This window comes from Hylobates moloch, unplaced genomic scaffold (assembly GCF_009828535.3).
Source record: "Hylobates moloch isolate HMO894 unplaced genomic scaffold, HMol_V3 SCAFFOLD_12, whole genome shotgun sequence".
Classification (NCBI taxonomy): Eukaryota; Metazoa; Chordata; class Mammalia; order Primates; family Hylobatidae; genus Hylobates; species Hylobates moloch.
Window position 1 is genome coordinate 87681446 of NW_026652287.1, and position 19402 is coordinate 87700847.

The 19402-nt window shown below is 39.6% G+C and overlaps 1 pseudogene; it reads left to right on the top strand.

The window, feature by feature from the left end:
• Window positions 1–8554: 8554 nt before the first annotated feature.
• LOC116479679 (small ribosomal subunit protein eS4, X isoform-like) lies at window positions 8555–14492 on the top strand (annotated as a pseudogene).
• Window positions 14493–19402: the final 4910 nt, after the last annotated feature.

A 19402-nucleotide genomic window follows, 5' to 3' on the forward strand; every position in this document is an offset into this window, starting at 1 on the left:
ACTTGATGAATGGTTTTGACCAAAATGCTGATAGTGATATGGAAAATGAAGTCCAGGCTGAAGTAATCTCAGATGGAGATGAGGAACTCTTGGAAACTAGAGCAAATGTGACACACACTATGCTTTAGTAAAGAGATTGGTGGCATTTTGCCCCTTCCCCAGAGATCTGTGGAACTTTGAACTTGAGAGAGATGATTTAGGGTATCTGGTGGAAGAAATTTTTAAGCAGCAGGCATTCAAGAGGTGACAGAGGGCTGCGTGTGGTGGCTCACACCTGTAATCTCAGCACTTTGGGAGGCTGAGGAGGGCAGATCACTTGAGGTCAGGAATTTGCTCAAGACCAGCTTGGCGGACATAGTGAAACCCCATCTCTACTAAAAATATAAAAATTTGCTGGGCATGGTGGCACACACCCATAATCCCGGCTACTCAGGAGACTGAGGTACAAGAATCACTTGAACCTGGGAGACGAAGGTTGCAGTGAGCCAAGATCATGCCACCGCACTCCAGCTTGGGTGACAGAGTGAGACTCTGTCTCAAAAAAAAAAAGGGGGGGAGTGGTGACAGAGCATAAAAGTTTAGAAAATGTAGAGTAGAGAAGAAAAGCAGTAGAAAAGAAAAACCCGTTTTCTAGGGAGAAATTCAAGCCTGCTACAGAAATTTGCATAAGTAACCATGAGCCAAATGCTAATCACCAGGACAATGGGGGAAAATATCTCCAGGGCATGTCAGAGACCTTCAAGGCAACCCCTCACATCACAGACCTGGAGGCCTAGGAGGAAAAATGATTTCCTAGGCAGGCCCAGGGCCCTCCTGCTATGCGCAGCCTCAGGACTTTGTGCCTTGCATCCCAGCCATTCCAGCTGTGGCTAAAAGGGGCCAAGATACAGCTCAGGCCATTGCTTTAGAGGGTGCAAGCCCCAAGCCTTGGCAGCTTCCATGTGGTGTTGGTCCTGTGGGTGTGCAGGAGATAACAATTGAGGTTTGGAAACCTCTGTCTAAATTCCAGAGGATGTATGGAGATGCCTGGATGTCCAGGCGGAAGTTTGCTGCAGGGGCAGAGCCTTCATGGAGAACCTCTGCTAGGGCGACGTGGAAGGGAAATGTGGAGCTGGAGCTCCCACAAAGAGTCCCCACTGGGGCACTGCCTAGTGGAGCTGTGAGAAGAGGGCCACCATTCTCCAGACCTCAGAATGGTAGATCCACTGACAGCTTGGACTGTGCTCCTGGAAAAGCAGCAAACACTCAATGCCAGCCCATGACAGCAGACAGGAGGGGGACTGTACTCTGCAAAGCCAAAGGGGTGGAGCTGCCCAGGGCTGTGGGAGCCCACCTCTTGTATCAGCATGCCCTGCATGTGAGACATGGAGTCAAAGGAGATCATTTTGGGACTTTAAGGTTTAATGACTGCCCGGTTGGATTTTGGACTTGCATGGGGCCTTAGCCCCTTTGTCTTGGCCAATTTCTCCCATTTGGAACAGGTGTATTTACCCAATGCCTGTATCCCCATTGTATCTCAGAAGTAATTTACTTGCTTTTGATTTTACAGTCTCGTAAGTGGAAGATATTTGCCTTGTCTCAGATGAGACTTCAGACTTGGACTTTTGGGTTAATGCTAGAATGAGTTAAGACTTTGAGGGACTGTAGGAAGGGTATGATTGTGTTTTAAATGTGAGGACATGAGATTTGGGTGGGGCCACTGGCAGAATGATAGGGTTTGGCCATGTCCCCAAACAAATTTGATCTTGAATTGTAATCCCCATAATCTCCAAGTGTCGTAAGAGGGACCTGGTGTAAGGTAATTGAATCATGGGGATGGTTCCCCCGTGCTGTTCTTGTGATAGTGAGTGAGTTCTCACAAGATCTGATGGTTTTATGAGTGTCTGGCATTTCCCTTGCTGGCACTCATTCTCTCTCCAGCCACCCTGTAAAGAGGTGCCTTCTGCCATGATTGTAAGTTTCCTGATGCCTCACCAGCCATGCAGAACTGTGAGTGAACTAAACCTCTTTTCTTTATAAATTGCCCAGTCTTGGGTATTTCTTCACAGAAGTGTGAGAACAGACTAATATAGTATGTGAGATAGTGGATATGTTAATTTGCTCAATTTAGCCATTTCTTAATGTATATACATTTAAAAATATCACATACGGGATAAATATATACAATTTTTATCATCAATTAGAAAACAAATAAATGTATAAATACATAAATGTATAAATAAGAGGTCTGAGATATCAGGCCTCCATTTGATTATTCATCTTTTTATATTTTAAGTATAATAGTCCAACCATTAAGGGCATAAGTCTTAAATGATACATTTCTACATATGTATATACCCCTGTAAACACCAACCAGATCAAGACAGAACACTTCCAATACTGCCAAAATGCCCTCTTGTTCCCCTTCAGAATCAATGATACACAAAAATAATGCCTATTCTTACTTTATCCATATGAATAAATGTTTCTTTTTTAACATTATATAAATGGAGTTGGGCAACTTCTCATTTGTTGTACGAGGTTTCTGTTGCTCAACATTATGACTGAGGAATTACATCATTTTGTAAAACTCATATTCTAAAATGTGCAATTTCAAACATGTTTATTAGAGCATTATCTATCATAATATACTAAATATTCAATGATAGGACAATGTTTTCTTAAGTGAGGTAGATATTTTTGTATCCACAGTATTTATTTATAACTTAAATTATATTAGAATTGTCTTGAGCCCCCATCTAACACACTGGCAAAGTGCTTATTACTGAACTCTTGGGGCTCCTGCCCTTCCCATCATCCAGGCCCTTTACCCCTCATCTAAGATCCATAACTGCTTTATGAAGTACAAAAGAGGGGTAAGTCAGACATCCTTTCCCAGACTAGAAAGAAATCAAGTGTATACCAGGCTACAGCTGTCATCACTGCGGTTTGTCCTCCCCACCACAAAGGTGAGCTTTGCAGAATGTTTCACCCCAGCCCTGCTGACCCATGCCACAGTGAATTATCTGCCCAGGTCTGTCCAAGTCTCTCTTGCTGAACTCCCTAATCATAATCCTTTGAAAAAGAGTCCCTCTGCAGGCAACTCCACACTCTACATTTTGAGCTGAGCCACAGGTGACCCTCACTTAAGGAGCAAAAGCTTTATAGTGCTAAGTTTTTTAAGCATCCACACAATCACAGCATTTGCTTTCTCAGAACACCCACCTAGAGAAGATTTGGGCCTCTGAGAAGTAGTTGGGTGTAGTACTTAACCTGAACTCAAGGTTCAGACAGCTCAAATTCAATTTCCAACCCTTTAACTTACTAGCTGTGTGACTTTGGAAAGCCGTAATCTCTCTGTGCCTGTTTTTACATGTGCAAAATGGTGAATTGTAGTAGCACCTACCTTATAGAATCAATGTGAGGATTAAATGAATTAATCATGTGAAACTCTTAGAATAATGCCTGACATGTAATAAACTACACTACATAGTTATAGTAATTAATTCTGAAATGCAAACCCTTTCTACCCTACCCTAGATATTATTGTCTACCCTAGACATTATTATTCTAGTCCCCATAGAAATAAAACCTAATTGCCCAGAAAGTTCTAGTCAAATGTACCAAACTGGGCTGACACAGAAATGAAAAGACCGAAGACAAAATTGAATATATTTTGTGATCTTTACTGAAAAAAGCTAGACATATGCATAGAAATCATACTGGAAGGAAATATATAAACATGTTAGCAATCATTTCTAATCTGTGAGATTATTAATAACTATCTTTTTTATGTTTATAATTTCTATTACAACAAGCAAGTGTAACTTTTTTTTTTTTGAGACAGAGTTTTTGCTCTTTCTTGCCCAGGCTGGAGTGCAGTGGCACAATCTCGGCTCACTGCAACCTCTGCCTCCCAGGTTCAAGTGATTCTCCTGTCTCAGCCTCCCAAGTAGTTGGGACCACAGGCACCTGCCACCATGCCTGGCTAATTTTTGTGTTTTTAGTAGGGACACGGTTTCACCATGTTGGCCAGGCTGGTCTCGAACTCCTGACCTCGGGTGATCGCCCACCACAGCCTCCCAAAGTCCTAGGATTACAGGCATGAGCCACTGCACCCAGCCAAGCAAGTGTAACTTTTGATATTAATTTTAACAATGAAATCACCTTTGTGTGTAGCTTATTTAAAATAATGAATAAAGCTTGTATATCAGTGCCAGAACTTCATCCAGTAGATTTATATCCACAGGATTTAGATGTCAGTACTCGACTGACATATCCAAACTGTGTTTTGCTAGCATCTAAAATAAGAATTATATCCCTAATTCAATTGGTTATCAAAATTAAATGAGAAATTGGATGATAAAACCCTTTTATAATGTAATATACTATGCAAATGTAAGAAATTTCATTGATTTTATTATTAGATTTAAAAAGGCTATAAGGTAATACTTTCAGAAACTCAAAGTGCTCATTTATACCAAGAACATTAGGGAAAAATCAACAAAACTTCCAGCTAAGTAAGTGATTTAAAAATTTACTGAGCCAGTGCCCCTTTGCTTGTATTGTGAATGAACACAGTGGGCTATTGGCTAGCTTGTATCTGCTCATATAAGAGACAACCTACATGAATATACACCAAGTGCTGGAAGATTCTATTACCACAGAAAATTATTAAAAGCTGGGTATTGTGCTAGCCATTCGGGATATAAAAATAATTAAGTCAGACAGACTTATCCTCAAAAATTTCACAGTGTAGAAAATTTGGAGACAATGTCATGCACATTTATGCTAACTTAATCTAAGATTGTACTTTTTTAATATTTTTTAATCTTCAATATTATCTTATAATTACTTTTGTTTTTCACAAATTTAAAAAATTTACTTGGATGTGGTACACACACACACACACACACACACACACTCCTATTGTTTTTGATTATTAATATTGGTAGACAAATCAATGAATGTAGGCTCTGCAGCTTAATTCCATGTTCAGTTTCAGCTCTTATGGACATCAGTTTGTTAAACAATAAGATAATGAGTCCAGAAAGTAGTTGAGTTGAACTTGGAGTGAGCGGAATAAGATAATGGTATTAAGCTGCAGAGCCTACATTCATTGATTTGTCTTCCAATATTAATAATCAAATGCTCTGTCTCCCAGGCTGGAGAGTAGTGGCACGATCTTGGTGCACTGCAACTTCTGCCTCCTTGGTTCAAGTGATTCTCCTGCCTCAGCCTGCGGGGTAGCTGAGATTACAGGCACCCACCACCACACCATTCTATTTTTTGTATTTTAGTAGAGACAGAGTTTCACCATGTTGGTCAGGCTGGTCTTGAACTTCTGATCTCAAATGATCCACCTGCCTCAGCCTCCCAAAGTGCTGGGATTACAGGCATGAACGACTGCACCCAACCTTTACTCTAATTTTTTAACTCTTTCAAGAATTCTTCTTTCTTTGGTCTTTTATTTTTCCCACAAAGCCAAATGTAGAGACTACCACACCAAAATTTAAGACTGGAATTTCAAGGAGGAATTAAAATAATATTTCTGTTTGTTTTACTTATCACCACACTACCTTTTGTTACAAACATATGATCAGCAGAAGTAGATGACTCTCAGAAAAGTATAGTCAATGTGTAGCCAGAGGACTGCACTTCATTGACTGGGAAGACAGTTAGGATTAAATAAAATAATTTTGGACACAGAGTCACAAGACATAGGTCCTGATCCAATCCAGCAGTCCCTAATTTCCTTAGTGCAAAGTTGAATGCTTAATAAATACAAGGCTGCTGAAATGCATTTTCTTTTAGCCTTGTCCAGATTAGTCAGTGGTGATGCATATAAAATACCTTTGATCTATCCATTTTCCTCATAATAGAGTTATAAAATAGCAAAGAAGGAATTAAAAGAGCTGGGATGGGATACATTCACCTCCTTCATGAGGAAATACCCCTGAGGAAAAGGGAAGAAACAGGGGACCCAGTCAGTTTAAACCTTTTATCAAATGAACCTCTGGGTAAATAGACCATTAACATATATTAGAAAGAAGAGATTTTATCCCTGAAATGCCCTCACATTTCATTAATATCCCTGATATCACTGGATTGATTAACTACAGTAAATAGGACCCAGGTTCTAGGAGGCATAACTCCCTGAGGGATGTCATGTAAGCTATGCAATTCCCTGGGGTTGAGAGAAAAGCTGTTTTGTAATTGCAGCACTCGCCACCATGTGAGGAGACAGTTAACCACACTTAAAGACCTCACGTGTTCTGGGCCAGGGGGAATGTCCAAGGTGGAAAGGAAGGATTCTGAGAAACACACTTGATGTTCCAAACCTCTCTCTGCTTTCTCTGAGCCTTTTCTGGGCCTTCATCTTCATAATTTTGTAGCAAATATTGATACCAGGTAAGATCTCTGAGTCCTTTGAATCTAATTTGGCAATGCAGTACTCTGTGTGAGCACATAAATATTTCAGAACTACTATATCAATAGCAATAATAGCAATTATTAAGAACTCAAACATCATTTCCTCTGAGAGAATACTCTGACTTCACCAGTATTTTGACATAATACCATAATCATGAATGTGTCCTTTGTTTTCATCAGGCTCTATATTAAGTAGTGCAATTGTGCCACAGTTAACAAAGAGGTTCCCCAAATTTAATAGTTTTAGGAACAGGAAATACATTTCTTTCTCTCATAAAAGTCTCAGAGAGGTGTTTCCTGTTGGAATGGGGAGGAAAGGTCTGCTCCATATATTTATTTGAGGACTCAGACTTATGGAGTCTCTCCCATCTTCAAAATCTGTGGCTTCCAGATTCACCCTGGGGCTTGTGATCCTGTTCAGCCGAAAAGCAGAGAGAGCATGGAAGAGCAATTTGAGCTATTTTATGTGCCAGGCCTAGAAATACATCCATCACTCTGGTCACTTCCTTGGCCTCAAGCTTAGTCACATGGCTTCACCTCACTGCAAAAGAGGCTATTAAATGTAGTCTAGCTTTATTCTAAGAAAGAAAGGGGAAATCGATTTCAGAGGACAGCTAACAGTCCCTGCCACAGGCCCCAGACATGGATTGATTCTTTTCTGAAAGTATAAAAGAAAAATCAGACCATTAAGAAAGGTCAGGGCAAGGATTTCTTGAGAAGTCTCTATTTTATATCAAATATAATATTAAGTAACAATCACATATATTTATTTCACTGTTTGCTTAGCCCTCTGCTAATGAGGTTTCCTCATTTATTTAAATGGCTGAGGAGTGCAAACTTCTCCCCAACCTTATTCACCTTAGAAAAAGGAGAGATGACTATTGCTAAATAGTCATTTTCTACAGCTATCACCTGGCAGCTGCATTCAAATAAAAAATATATCCTCAGTTCTTCTAATACCTGACTCTATCTTTTATAAACAGGTTGATAAGTGGATATAATGATGCAGGACAAGCAAGTCTCAAAAGTGGGGCTTAACTCAGGATGGTACTTGGCTTTGCCTAGGAAAGAATTCAAGGGCAAGCCAGTGCTATTAAACAGCAATCTTTTTTGAATTCTACTGTTCTTTGCAGAGTGGGGCTAACTCACAGGCAGTGCGCCCAGAATTGGCAACATATGGGCTGTTGGCAACTGTATTTATACCCACTTATACCTACTTTCAGTTACATGCAAATTAAGGGGCAAGCTAATGCAAATTGATGGGTGGGTTATTTGTAACTTTTTAGGAAAGGGGAAATAACTTCTCGGTCATTGCCATGGAAAGGGGTGGTAACTTCTATGTTACAAATGCCATGGCATTTGTAAACTGGCATGGCATTGGGTGGGAGTGTCTTATGCTAATGGACAATAAGGGCAGCTATGGATATCTTTCATTGCCATCTGCTGGTTCTTGCCAGTTTCTGCACTTCATCCTGTTGGAATTAAGAAATAAGTCCTGTTGATCCTCTACCTCAATAAGATCCATGAACAACCTCTTTTTAATACTTGAGGCACTGTAAGGCAGTGGCATAGTTTATATTCTCTAATGGAAAAATAAAAAACTAGAAAATAGCAAAGGTAAATTCTGACCAGAGGGAGATACAGAAATTTAAAAGAAGATGACTCATTTTTTTATCCTTTTGTTGTAACATGTACAAGTTATTTTTAAAGATGTAACAGTTGGAACCTATAGTACCTAACTCCAGGAACAATGGTGACTATTTTTTAATGTTGAAGAGCTATCACAAGGCAAAAATCCAAAAAGTTTCTCAGCACATGAGTAGCATCTTCCACGGACCTCTTGAGATCCAGAAGGGATCAAATCCCTCAGTTATATGTTATAGCTCCATGTAGCTTTCTTTATGACAACCACAAACATGCAATATATTTTGTGGTTATTTAATTTGTGCCTTTCACACCTCCTCAACAATAAGCTTCGTAAAAGCAGGAACCTGTTTGTTTTGGCTTACCATTAAATCCCCAGTTTCTAGCAAAGGAATTGACATATAATAGAAACCCAATAATAGTTGGTAAATAAATAAATGGAAAAAAAAGAGATAATGGTAGTTAACATTTATTGACTCTTTCTATGCCTACAGCAACCATGGCTTATGGTCCCAAGAAGCATCTAATGTTGGTTGCAGCTCCAACCATGGGATTGTGGATAAACTGACTGGTGTGTTTGCTTCTTATCCATTTACTAGTCCCCATAAGCTGGAACAGTCTCTCCCCATCATCACTTTTCCTAAGGAAGAGACTTACATATACCCTGACAATGCTCCAGTTAAAAGACACAGATTGGCAAATTGGATACAGAGTCAAGACCAATCAGTGTGCTGCATTCAAGAGACCCATCTCACATACAGAGACACATGTAGGCTCAAAATAAAGGGATAAAGGAAGATCTACCAAGAAAATGGAAAGCAAAAAAAAAGGAGGGGTTGCAATCCTAGTCTCCGATAAAACAGACTTTAAGCCAACAAAGAACAAAAGAGACAAAGAAGGCCATTACATAATGGTAAAGGGATCAGTTCAACAAGAAGAGCTAACTATCCTAAATATATATGCATCCAATACAGGAGTACCCAGATTCATAAAGAAAGTCCTTAGAGACCTAAAAGGAGACTGAGATTCCCACACAATAATAATGGGAGACTTTAACACCCCACTGTTAGTATTAGACAGATCAACAAGACAGAAGGTTAACAAGGATATCCGGGACTTGAACTCAGCTCTGCACCAAGCAGACCTAATAAACATCTACAGAACTCTCCACCCCAAATCAACAGAACATACATTCTACTCAGCACCACCTCACACTTATTCCAAAATTGACCACATAGTCGGAAGTAAAGCACTCCTCAGCAAATTTAAAAGAACAGAAATCACAACAAACTGTCTTTCAGACCACAGTGCAATCAAATTAGAACTCAGGATTAAGAAACTCACTCAAAATTGCACAACTACATGGAAACTGAACAACCTGCTCCTGAATGACTACTGGGTAAATAATGAAATGAGGCCGAGCGCATTGGCTCATGCCTGTAATCCCAGCACTTTGGGAGGCCAAGGCAGGTGGATCACGAGGTCAGGAGATCAAGACCATCTTGGATAACACGGTGAAATGCTGTCTTTACTGAAAATACAAAAACAATTAGCTGGGTGTGTAGTCCCAGCTACTTGAGAGGCTGAGGCAGGAGAATGGTGTAAACCCGGGAGGCAGAGCTTGCAGTGAGTGAGCAGAGATTGTGCCACTGCACTCCAGCCTGGGTGACAGAGTGAGACTCCCTCAAAAAAAAAAAAAAAAGAAAAAAATGAAAGCAGAAATAAAGATGTTCTTTGAAACCAATGAGAACAAAGACACAACGTACCAGTATCTCTGGGATACATTTAAAGCAGTATGTAGAGGGAAATTTATAGCACTAAATGCCCACAACAGAAAGCAGAAAAGATCTAAAATCGACACCCTAACTTCACAATTAAAAAAATTAGAGAAGCAAGAGCAAACAAATTCAAAAGCTAGCAGAAGGCAAGAAATAACTAAGATCAGAGCAGAACTGAAGGAGATAGAGACACACACAAAAAAAACCCTTCCAAAAATCAGTGAATACAGGAGCTGGTTTTTTGAAAAGATTAACAAAATAGACCACTAGACTAGCAAGACTAATAAAGAAGAAAAAAGAGAAGAATCAAATAGCCACAATAAAAAATGATAAAGGGGATATCACCACTGATCCCACAGAAATACAAACAACCATCAGAGAATACTATAAACACCTCTACAAAAATAAACCAGAAAATCTAGAACAAATGGATAAATTGCTGGACACATACACCCTCCCAAGACTAAGCCAGGAAGAAGTTGAATTGCTGAAGAGACCAATACCAGGCTCTGAAATTGAGGCAATAATTAATAGCCTACCAACCAAAAAAAGTCCAGGACCAGATGGATTCACAGCCAAATTCTACCAGAGGTACAAAGAGGAGCTGGTACCATTCCTTCTGAAACTATTCCAATTAGTAGAAGAGGGAATCCTCCCTAACTTATTTTATGAGGCCGGCATCATCCTGATACCAAAGCCTGGCAGAGACATAACCAAAAAAGAGAATTTTAGACCAATATCCCTGATGAACATTGATGCAAAAATCCGCAATAAAATACTGGCAAACCGAATCCAGCAGCACAGCAAAAAGCTTATCCACCAAGATCAAGTTTGCTTCATACGTGGGATGCAAGGCTGGTTCAACATATGCAAATGAATAAACGTAATCCATCACATAAACAGAACCAAAGACAAAAACCACATGATTATCTCAATAAATGCAGAAAAGGCCTTTGACAAAATTCAACAGCCCTTCATGTTTAAAAACTCTCAATAAACTAGGTCTTGATGGAACATATCTCAAAATAGTAAGAGCTATTTATGACAAACCCACAGCCAGTATCATACTGAATGGGCAAAAACTGGAAGCATTCCCTTTGAAAACTGGCACAAGACAGGGATGCCCTCTCTCACCACTCCCATTCAACATAGTGTTGGAAGTTCTGGCCAGGGCAATCAGGCAAGAGAAAGAAATAAAGAATATTCAATTAGGAAAAGAGGAAGTCAAATTGTCTCTGTTTGCAGATGACATGATTGTATATTTAGAAAACCCCATCATCTCAGCCCAAAATCTCCTTAAGCTAATAAGCAATTTCAGCAAAGTCTCAGGTACAAAATCAATGTGCAAAAGTCACAAGCATTCGTATACACCAATAACAGACAAACAGAGAGCCAAATCATGAGTGAACTCCCATTCACAATTGCTTCAAAGAGAATAAAATACCTAGGAATCCAACTTACAAGGGATGTGTAGGACCTCTTCAAGAAGAACTACAAACCACTGCTCAATGAAATAAAAGAGGACACAAACAAATGGAAGATCATTCCAGGCTCATGAATAGGAAGAATCAATATCGCGAAAATGCCCATACTGCCCAAGGTAATCTACAGATTCAATGCCATCCCCATCAAACTATCAAAGACTTTCTTCACAGAATTGGAAAAAACTATTTTAAAGTTCATATGGAACCAAAATAGCCTACATTGCCAAGACAATCCTAAGCAAAAAAAACAAAGCTGGAGGTAACCTGCTACCTGACTTCAAACTATACTACAAGGCTGCAGTAACCAAAACAGCATGGTACTGGCACCAAAACAGAGATATAGACCAATGGAACAGAACAGAGGCCTCAGAAATAACAACACAAATTTAAAACCATCTGATCTTTGACAAACCAGACAAAAACAAGAAGTGAGGAAAGGATTCCCTATTTAGTAAATGGTGCTGGGAAAACTGGCTAGCCATATGTAGAAAGCTGAAACTGGATCCCTTCCTTACACCTTATACAAAGATTAATTCAAGGTGGATTAAAGACTTAAAGGTTAGATCTAAAACCATAAAAGCCCTAGAAGAAAACCTAGGCAATACCATTCAGGACATAGGCATGGGCAAGGACTTCATGTCTGAAACACAAAAAGCAATGGCAACAAAAGACAAAATAGACAAATGGGATCTAATTACACTGAAGAGCTTCTGCACAGCAAAAGAAACTACCATCAGAGTGAACAGGCAACATATAGAATGGGAGAAAATTTTTGCAATCTACCCAACTGACAAAGGGCTAATATCCAGTATCTACAAAGAACTTAAACAACTTTACAAGAAAAAATCAAACGACCCCATCAAAAAGTGGGCAAAGGATATGAAGAGACATTTTTCAAAAGAAGACATTTATGCAGCCAACAGACAAATGAAAAAATGCTCATCATCACTGGCCATCAGATAAATACAAATCAAAACCACAATGAGATACCATCTCACACCAGTTAGAATGGTGCTCATTAAAAAGTCAAGAAACAACAGGTGCTGGAGAGGATGTGGAGAAATGGGAACACTTTTACACTGTTGGTAGGACTGTAAACTAGTTCAACCATTGTGGAAGACAGTGTGGCGATTCCTCAAGGATCTAGAACTGGAAATACCATTTGTCACAGTGATCCCATTAATGGGTATATACCCAAAGGATTATAAATCATGCCACTATGAAGACACATGTACACGTCTGTTTATTGTGGCACTATTCACAATAGCAAAGACTTGGAACCAACCCAAATGTCCATCAATGATAGACTGGATAAAGAAAATATGGCATATATACACCATGGAATACTCTGCAGCCATAAAAAAGGATAAGTTTATTTCTTTGTAGGGACATGGATAAAGCTGGAAACCATCATTCTCAGCAAACTATCGCAAGGACAGAAAACCAAACACCGCATGTTCTCACTCATAGGTGGGAAATGAACAATGAGAACACTTGGACACACGGTGGGGAACACTACACACTGGGGACTGTTGTGGGGTGGGGGGCTGGGGAGGGATAGCTTTAGGAGAAATACGTAATGTAAAGGATGAGTTAATGGGGGCAGCACACCAACATAGCACATGTATACATATGTAACAAACCTGCACATTTTGCACATGTACCCTAGAACTTAAAGTATTATAAAATAAAATACTTAAATTGACAAGAAAAAGAAACAACCCCATTAAAAAGTGAGGAAAGGACATGAAGAGACACTTCTCAAAAGAAGACATACATGTGGCCAACAAACATATGAAAAAAACCTCAACATCACTGATCATCAAAGAAATAGAAATCAAAACCACAATGAGATACCATCTCACAGCAGTCAGAATGGCTAATTAAAAAGTCAAAAAACAACAGATGCTGGCAAGGTTGTGGGGAAAAAGGAACACATTTACACTGTTGGTGGGAATATAAATTAGTTCAACCATTGTGGAAGACAGTGTCGCGATTCCTCAAAGACCTAGAGGCAGAAATACCACTTGATGCAGCAATCCCATTACTGGATATATACCCAAAGGAATATGAATCATTCTATTATAAAGGTACATTAACACATATGTTCATTGCAGGACTATTCACAATAGTAAAGGCATGGAATCAACCTAAATGCCCATCAATAATAGACTGGATAAAGAAAATATGGTACATATACACCATGGAATACTATGCAGCCATAAAAAGGAATGAGATCATGTCTTTTGCAGGGGCATGGGTGGCACTGGAAGCCATCATTCTCAGCAAACTAATGCAGAAACAGAAAACCAAACACCGCATGTTCTCACTTATAAGTGGGAGTTAAATGATGAGAACACATGGACACACACTGGAGCCTGTTGGAAGTTGCAGGATGAGAGAAAGGAGAGCTTCAGGAAGAATAGCTAATGGATGCTGGCTTAATACTTAGGTGATGAGATGATCTGTACAGCAAATCACCATGGCACACGCTTACCTATGTAACAAACCTGCACATCCTGCCCATGTACCCCTGAACTGAAATAAAAGTTGGAAAAAAAAGAAAGATTTGCATGCAGTGGTTCATTAAGATCAATGGCAAGGTCTGAACTGATATAACCTATCCTGCTGGATTCATGAACGTCATCAGCATTGATAAGACTGAAGAGAGATTTTGTCTGTTGTATGACACCAAAGGTCACTTTGGTGTTCATCATACCACACCTGAGGAGGCCAAGTACAAGTTGTGCAAAGTGAGAAAAATATCTGTGGTCACAAAAGGAATCCCTCATCTGGTGATTCATGATGTTCATACCATCTGCTACTCAGATCCACTCATCAAGGTAAATGACACCATTCAAATTTATTTGGAGACTGGGAAGATTACAGATTGCATCAAGTTCAACACTGGTAACTTGTTGACACTGGTATCCTGCGACTGGAGATGCTACCTTGTGAAGAATTGGCGTGATTATGAACAGAGAGAAACATTCTAGATCTTTTGATGTGGTGAATGTGAAAGATGCCAACGGAAACAGCTTTGCCACCCAGTTCTCGAATATTTTTGTTTTTGACAAGGCAACAAACCATGGATTTCTCTTCCCCAATGAAAGGGTGTCCACCTCGCCATTGCTGAAGAGAGACAAAACTGATGGCCAAACAGAGCAGTGGGTGAAATGGTCTCTAGACATGTTAGAGAGATCTTAGTACTTAATTAAAGTTAATACAGCGTGAGTAAAAAAAAAAATTGAAAGTTTCCTACATACCAGACACTGTACTGAGCAGTTCACATGCAGCTGAACGATGAAACAGACACCTCATTATCCTCCTTACTTAGATGATGAGATAGGCTGGGTCACTTGCCCAAGGTCACTCAACTAGAAAGGTGCAGAGTTGGAGAGATTCAAAAGTTAGTCTTGATTGCCCTGGACACACGCTCTATGCACTCTGTTCTTTGTTCTTCCTGTTTTTAATCTCATCTTATTGGTTGAGTAGCCCCTCTTCTACTGTAATAGTACATTATAGAAAAGAATAATGGTCGGATTTCATAAGTTGTATTCACATGGAGAAAAGTGATTTCAAGCTGTAATGTTGGTTTTCTTAACTATGACTTCAATCCTTAGGAATGAGGAGAAAAGCCCAACCTGTCTGACATTCTCTCTAAGAACCTAAGGCCACAGACACATTGTAGAACGCTGACACAGGAATTTCTGACAAAGAAAGGACATATGAGTGTGTCTATAAGTATTAACACCTAAGTGTAAAGAGTAAAAACAACATTCTGAAACCAAGAACCACTCCAAAAGGAGTAAAACTTGCAACTATAAAAGGGGAACATTGGGAAGGTTCTCTCTCTCCTGTAGTTTGTTTACCAGGCTCAGTGTTTATAGAAATATGATCATCCCAGGCCTAATAATACTTACCTTATAGTTTTTTATTGTTTAACACTTTGTGACAGGGGTTTTCAACTTTAGTAGTATTGATATTTGAGACTGGACAACTCTGTTGTGGGGGATGGGGGCTGTCCTGTGCATTGTAGGATGTTTAACAGCAACCTTTAGCCACTAGATGCCAGTAACACTCCCATAATTGAGACAATCAAAATGTTTCCAAACATTGCCAAATATTCCCTAGGGGAGCAAAATTGTTTCTGGTTAAGAACAAATGCATCTGGGGAAATTTATGCCAATTTTTTTTTATTTTTATTTTTTTGAGAGAGAGAGTCTCACTCTGTCACCCAGGCTGGAGTGCAGTGGCACGATCTCAGCTCACTGCAACCTCTGCCTCCCAGGTTCAAGTGATTCTCGTGCCTCAGCCTCCTAAGTAGCTGAGATTATAGGTGCCTGCCCCCACTCCCAGCTAATTTTTATATTTTACTAGAGACAGGGTTTCACCATGTTTGTCAGGCTGTTCTCGAGCTCCTGACCTCAAATGATCCGCCCACCTCAGCCTCAAAATTCTGTGTCTAGAAGAGACAGGGAAATATGATTGAAAGGAGAAACAATGTGTAACTGATTATACAGATGAATAAAGTAAGGGGAAAATGGGGACCTTTGAGTGAGTGCAGATGATGTGTTTTAGTAGTTATGGTACTTTGTAAGTACATGTTCATAATTTGCCTTCATGTTTTTTTCGTCTATTTAGTCTATTGTCCTTCAAGATTTCAGGGCAGTAGATTTTTATGTCCTAATATCCCTCTAAAATGGTATAAACAAATATTTATATACTCTCTATTCCAAAAAGAAAGCAAGACAGTAATTTTTTACACATAATGACATCACCCTATGAACATTATATTTGTAAGTACCATTGTCAAGAAATATACCTTGATTGAATATATTTCTAGCTATAAATAGCTGTTTAATAGAGGATGAAGCTGAAGCAGTACTTGGAGAAACTTTCTCTCTCCCTCTCTCTCTCACACACACACACCTTTTCAACTCGCCAAAATAACTACATTTCTCCAATACATAATCCTCCTCATCTCAAATTTAAAACTAGTTAGCTGCTGACAATTTATCCATGTCAACAGCTACCTAATTTTCTAACGAAAATCAATATATTACCAGTTTTACACAACTTTATGTGTCTCTTTCACTCATATTCAAATATGTAAACTTTTTTTCTCATCCTAAGGTTTTATTAGTTTTGCTTCAACTCTGCTCTTTCTTCCTTTGTGCCCTATTTCTTTTCTTGTTTTATTTCTTGCATCCTTCTTTATTCCCTGACAAAAGGAAGATTGTCATTCCTTTTGTCAGGTAATAAAGCATTCATGACCTGCTGGCCCCCAATAGCTACACCTGATTTAAGTAGGGCCTTGGGCAGCAATGTCACCTTTGCAAGGAGGCACAGATACCAAAGCTGCAGCCTAGTCCTTGGGAGGAGTACCAAATTTGAACTGGGGCAACCTGGGCTGCTCTCTTCTCTACCCTAATGCAAATCATCGCTCCCAGCATGATTTCAACAAGGGCATCAAGAGAACAATATGCCTTGGACTGTCCCCTGCTTCCTCTGGCTTTATGCTTTTATTTTCAAAAACTGTAGAAGCCCCCAACGATATCAGAGCTTCTGTGGACACTTATAAACTGAAATAAATTACTCTTTCTCTCTAAAACCCGTCTTTGATGAAAGGTTATGCTTTGTTTATTTTCATTTCTGAAGACTCCTACTGCTAGCGTCAGTGAGTTAGAAATAAATGTACCCAAATAAAATGTTTTACTGTGAATGCTTGCTAGATACCTGTTCTATTCCTGTGATCGTCCTGCCCTCTAGTGTTCAGCACACTGGTATCGTTCCTCACTTATTTATTTGTATCTTCTTACCAAGATTTCTTCAGGGGTTTGCCTCTTCTATTACTGAAATTTGATAAGACGTCTATGCTCAGCAATAAATAAATAATTGTATTTTAATTAAAGAACTGAATATAAGAATTAAGGTTTAGGAACTTTTAAATATATGAATACTTAAAATAGACATAAGCATTTTCAATTGTCATCATAGGAATTCCCTTTGAAGCATCTCAAACTGGACACAGGTCAAAACCAAACTCCACACTCCTCGTCTCCAACCTTCCATTTGTTCAGACTAAAAGCCTTGAGTTAATCTTGACCTCTTTCTTTCTCTCATCCTACATATCCATGAGAAAACCTGTGGGTTTTCCTACTGAATAAACTGGAATACACCCTTGACATCACTACAAAGACTTGAGTTCTCCCACTAGCGTTACGGTGACAACCTTCTTACTGGTCTCCCTAAGGCCATGGCTCCCCTCCCACATGGAGTCTCCAAGCCTCACCAGCCACTATATTTCTTTAGAAATGGAAAGCAGATTGCGGCACGACTGCTCAAAACTTGAAATTGCTCTCCACGTCTCTCAGAGAAAAGGCTGAAGTCTGTAATTTGGCCTACAATCCCTATCTGACCTGCCTCCACAACCCATTGCTCTGACCTCCTCTTTTACAACACACACACTCTCTCTTTTTAGTTTAGTTGGTTTATTTGTTGGGGTTTTTAAATTTATTTTATTTATTTATTTATTTATTTATTTATTTATTTATTTATTTGTTTGTTTATTTATTTATTTTGAGCCCGAGGCTCACTCTATCACCCAGGCTGGAGTGCAGTGGCACAATCTCGGCTCACTGCAGCCTCTGTCCTCCAAGTTCAAGCGATTCTCCCACCTCAGCCTCCCGAGTAGCTGGGACTACAGGCGCCGGCCACCACACCTGGCTAAGTTTTGTATTTTTAGTAGAGACAGGGTTTCACCATATTGTTCAGGCTGGTCTCGAACTCCTGACCTCAGGTGATCCAACCACCTCGGCTTCCCAAAGTGCTGGGATTACAGGAATGATCCACTGTGCTTGGCCTGCTGTTCCCTCTTGCTCAGAATGTGTTGACCCTAGGTATACCTAGGAATACTATACCTAGAAATACTACTAGGTATACCTGTACAACTTGCTTCCCCACTTCCTTCACAGGACTCCTTTCAAAATGTTATAAGTGAGCTCCCTTACCAATCATAAAACAGCAAACTCTACTCCATCCCCCTGATATGGTTTGGCTGTGTGCCCACCCAAATCTCATTGTAGTTCCCATAATCCCCACATGTCCTAGGTGGGACCCTGTGAGAAGTGATTGGATGATGGGGCGGTTTCCCCCATGCTGCTCTCATGTTAGTGAATGGATCTCAGGAGATCTAATGGTTTTATGAGTGTAGGGCATTTCCCCTGCTTGCGCTCATTCTCTCTCCTGCCACCTTGTGAAGAGGTGCCTTCGGCCATGATTGTAAGCTTCCTGAAGCTTTGCCAGCCATGCAAAACTGAGTCAATTAAACCTCCTTCTTTTGTAATTTCCCAGTCTCAGACAGTTCTTTATAGCAGTGTGAGAACAGACTAATACATCCTCTCTTGCTATCTAGCTAACGTGCTTCATCCTTCCCCCTGAATTTATCACAGTCCCCTGAATTTATCATAGTCTAAACTTATTATAATTAAATGTCTGGTTAATGCCTACTCACAGTTTGCCAGTGGGTTCCTGAGAACCATGGGAATTAAGATGGTTTATGGTTCCCTTCTTTTATTTATTTAATAATTTAAACTTTCATTTAAGATTCAGGGGGAACATGTGCAGATTTGTTACCTGGGTATATTGTGTGATGCTGAAGTTTGGGGTACAATTGCTCCCATAACCCAGGTACTGAGCATAGTACTCAAAAGTTTCTTAATCCTTGTCCCCTTTCCCTCTTCACTCCTCTAGTAGTCCCCAGCGTCTGTTATTGCCGTGTTTATCTCCATGAAAACCCAATGTTTAGCTCCCACTTATTAGTGAGAACATACGGTATTTGGTTTTCTGTTTCTGCATTAATTCACTTAGGATAATGGCCTCCTGGTGAATCCATGTTGCTGCAAAGGACATGATTTCATTCTTTTTATGGCTATATAGTATTCAGTGGTGTATATGTACCACATTTTCTTTCTCCAATCCACCATTAATGGGTACCTAGGTTGATTTCTTGCCTTTGCTATTGCAAATAGTGCTGTGATGAACATAAGATGGCATGTGTCTTTTTGGTAGAACGATTTATTT